General features: G+C 43.2%; 1 non-coding gene across 1 annotated transcript; it reads right to left on the minus strand.

The window, feature by feature from the left end:
* Positions 1–666: 666 nt before the first annotated feature.
* Positions 667–741, minus strand: Trnas-cga (transfer RNA serine (anticodon CGA)). Its single transcript has one exon. It is a non-coding gene; the product is annotated as a tRNA-Ser (tRNA).
* Positions 742–4366: the final 3625 nt, after the last annotated feature.

The following is a 4366-nucleotide window of genomic DNA, read 5'->3' on the forward strand; positions in this document are numbered from 1 at the left end:
GTACGTGTATCAACTTTTAGTGAGAGTAAATGTGAGAAATTAGTAGCATACATGTAAAAACAATAATGTTGATAGATATATCGATGTTCTGAAGTTCCACAGTGGTTCAGCAAATAGCTTGTTACTGTCTGGGTATTATGCTCCCACTACTGTTTCTAAATTAGTAACAAACCAGTTTTGTGCCACGATAAAAGAGACAGTTTAACAATGAAATATGTTCGTCGTGAGAAACTTTAAGAGATAGCCACAATACACAAGAGATATGTATCAGACGTCCACGAGAGCTTCTCATGGCAGTTAACGTATTACTGGCATCGCTGCTACAGAAAAAAAAACAATCGAAAAAACACGAATATCCTGAGCACAAACTTTAAAATTACAGGAACTTGTTTCTGCGAAGTCACCAGTGTTCGTAGTCACTCACCATCAACGATCACGCCTTGAAGGCAGAATGCTGAACAATGATTCCAATGCTCTTAAGAATCCACGAGTGCGATTTCGAAGGCAAATAAGACCCCTCTCATTTCCTCGCTGATGTCATGTCACTAACTACAACAGAAGAACTGGTAACATAAATGCTAAAAACCATCTTCTATTAGAGAAAGAGATTTTCACTCTGCAGCGGAGCATGCGCTGATATGAAACTTCCTGGCAGATTAAAACCGTGTGCCGGGCCGAGACTCGAACTCGGGACCTTTGCCTTTCGCGGGCAAGTGCTCTACCAACTGAGCTACCCAAGCACGACTCACGCCCCGTCCTCACAGCTTTACTTCTGCTCCGCTGCAGAGTGAAAATCTCTTTCTGGAAACATCCCCCAGGCTGTGGCTAAGCCATGTCTCCGCAATATCCTTTCTTTCAGGAGTGCTAGTTCTGCTGGGTTCGCAGGAGAGCTTCTGTAAAGTTTGGAAGGTAGGAGACGAGATACTGGCAGAAGTAAAGCTGTGAGGACGGGGCGTGAGTCGTGCTTGGGTAGCTCAGTTGGTAGAGCACTTGCCCGCGAAAGGCAAAGGTCCCGAGTTCGAGTCTCGGTGCAGCACACGGTTTTAATCTGCCAGGAAGTTTCCTCCTCTATTAGAATCGGAAAAGGGAGGAGGGGGTTAGCGTGGAGAGGGCGTTTAATTACACACTCTCTCTCCTCCCTTCCGCCGTCTTTATCTGCTACGTTGGGATGCACCGCCTATAAAAAATCACAATTTACATGATTTTCATTAATAACTGAATATTTTAGGCAAGAGTCATTTTACATTTCTCTTTGGTTACCCATAGTTTGCAATTCCAAACTCCAAACCAGCCAAACTGTCAAAACTGCCAAGTTGTTAAGGAAATGCCATGAGCCGCGGCTTAAATAATTAGAAATATTTAAATAAATGGTACAATTTCAGTAATTCTTTTTTGTGTGATGAATTCAAAACTTAAAACAACAGACAGTCCAAAGGCCTATTGCTTTCACCAGTAACATGATTCCTTTTTCAATGATCAATGCACAGCTGTAGCAAAGAAAACAACTCAAAATAGACTCCTTACAGTTACGTTACGATGAGTTATATGGTGTAACAAACGTGGCATCATATATCAGCAAACACAAGGAACAAACGTCACCTTGACAAGGAGAGGTAGGGCTTGAGTAACATATCACGTCCTTATGATTCTCCTTTATGTCCTCCAATCCTTTCCTTTTTCCTTCTTTTTCTTTTCTTTTATATTTTCTTTCTCTGTTTTCCCCGTTCTCAGTTTGTCGCACATTATAAAACTGTCCTCTCACGACAATGGCGCCACTTCATGCAATCTGGCTACCATACGCTACAACCGCTATTTGGGTAGGGAAGGGTGGGGAGGGGAGGAGATACCAGTATTGCACGTCACTACATACCAGCCGCCTCAAACAGCACGGTGCCTTGGGTAGCCAGGGCTGACCTGTGGGAAGGGCCGGAAGTTTTCCATTTTATTTTTCAATTCGTCTCACTCTGTCACATTATTCTGTACGAAATTCTAGATCGTTCTGGAGACTGGGGGGAATAGTTTGTTCCTGTTTTACCTGATAATAGCCGAAATAAAGAGAATACTGGAACACTTGTGTCTCTGAGAGGCGGAGTACTTGATGCAACCTCCATTCCAGAGTAAAATTTCACGTTAAAGACGAGTTTCTGAGCAGCTACACAGCTTGAAATGTTGTTCAACTTAGGGGGCGTTGCGGCACGTGGTGGAAGGAAAAACAGAGGCGGGGTAGATAAACGCGTTCGCCATTTTAGCCACGCGTTCCTCTACTACGAAGGCCAAGTACACACGGCGGCACTGTCAATTAACAGTACCGCTATGTTTGAAAGTTGCCCCGTCAGACAGCCCGAGTAAACCTTGGTAGCTCTCTTCCTCCAAACACGAACGAAAATAAATCACGCATTACGAGTGGGGCTCGTTCCGATGTCCGCTATTCACGGCGTGGGCAGTCTATGCATGCTCGGCGCTGCGCGGCACGGAAAGTCGCACGCCAGCGCACCTTTGTACGTAGCGCAGACTGCGCAGTGCACAAAGTTCTGGAAATAGGTTTCAGATTCCAAATCGACCAAGGTTCATCTTTTGAGTTTGCAGCTCTTATATTTTTTTCTTGTTTGCAGTTAAGGTTACTCGATATAGGTACCGCCTTTTATGCAAAACACTTTTTTTTCCCTTGATACCCAAACATGTTTCAGCACCTCTTCGCCATCACCAGTGGATTTTGTTTACTGAAAAACTATAAAAAGCGAACATAGCTTAGGTGTAACTTGTGGTGTCACCGCCAGACACCACACTTGCTAGGTGGTAGCCTTTAAATCGGCCGCGGTCCGTTAGTATACGTCGGACCCGCGTGTCGCCACTATCAGTGATTGCAGACCGAGCGCCACCACACGGCAGGTCTAGAGAGACTTCCTAGCACTCGCCCCAGTTGTACAGCCGACTTTGCTAGCGATGGTTCACTGACAAATTACGCTCTCATTTGCCGAGACGATAGTTAGCATAGCCTTCAGCTACGTCTTTTGCTACGACCTAGCAAGGCGCCATTACCAGTTACTATTGATGCTGTAAAAATGTACCGTCAAGAGCGATGTTCACCAATTATGGATTAAAGTTAAGTATTCCAACAGCTACGACCTTTTTTGCTAAAGTCTAACTTCCTTGTCCAGTTCCAGACCTCAAGCCAGCCTGCGTGAGCTAAAACGCGTGCTTTTCGGCTTCCTGTCATAGTGGGTTGGCTGTCTTGCCAATCCACAACATAACTGCTCTAATAGAATGAGGCCTAAAGACAATTTTTGTTCATTTTCATACTTACCCGGATTTTACATTATAGGTTTTGCACGACCATCTGTATTGTGTCCTGTGTCCTGTGTCATCTGCAAAACAAATGTTGTTAAAATTCAAGGGATATGTTAGAGCGCTGATAAAATTCACATTTACGTCGTTTGTTTACAGACGACAAGCTATCAGAGCTGGAGACAGCACAGATGATCCTGCAAAATCATATAATGTGAATTTCAGGTAAGAACAAAAACGAACAAAAATTGTCTTTAGGCCTCATTTTGTTCGAGGAGTTACAATCTAAAATAAGTTCAAATGGTTCAAATGGCTGTGAGCACTACGGAACTTAACATCTGAGGTCATCACTTCCCTAGAACTTAGAACTATTTAAACCTAACTAACCTAAGAACATCACACACATCCATGCCTGAGGCAGGATTTGAACCTGCGACCGTACGGTCACGAGGTTCCAGACTGAAGCGCCTAGAACCGAACGGCCCTTACGGCCGGCAAAAGAAGTTCACTTTTTACAGTTTTTCAATAAACAGAACTCACGGATGATGGCACAGGAGCGCTGAAACTTGTTTGGGTAACAAGAAAAAAAACAGTATTTTGCATAAAGGGTCGAACCTGTATCCAGTAATTCGGCCAAGTTTGTTGGTGTGGCCACCTTCCACAGCAAGTATGCAAATATTTCTTTTATAAATTAAAACACCTTTCTCTTTGGTGCAATGTAATATTTACTTCCCAGATGCTTTCCGTCTTACTATATTAAATTCATAGGAAGTGGAATATTGTTTGGAATAATAAAATTTCATTTTTAGGAAACTTATTGTTTCGAAATTGTTCATACCGCATTTTTTACGTTAAAATCTTACCTGCAGTTTTCTTGTCTGTCCTGCCAAAATATGCGACCCCTCTCATCTGGTCGCAGATTTAAGGGCGCAATACTGCTTCACTTACGAAAATTCGGCAAATATTCGCATCGATGTCTTTTGGTTTACGTGTCTTCACATGCTGTTATTCGTTAACTAAACGATGTGAAACATCACTAAATGATGTGAGACATCTGGTAAGATCTTCGCATTTGTGGTAA

Source organism: Schistocerca cancellata, chromosome 3 (assembly GCF_023864275.1).
Source record: "Schistocerca cancellata isolate TAMUIC-IGC-003103 chromosome 3, iqSchCanc2.1, whole genome shotgun sequence".
NCBI classification, from domain to species: Eukaryota; Metazoa; Arthropoda; class Insecta; order Orthoptera; family Acrididae; genus Schistocerca; species Schistocerca cancellata.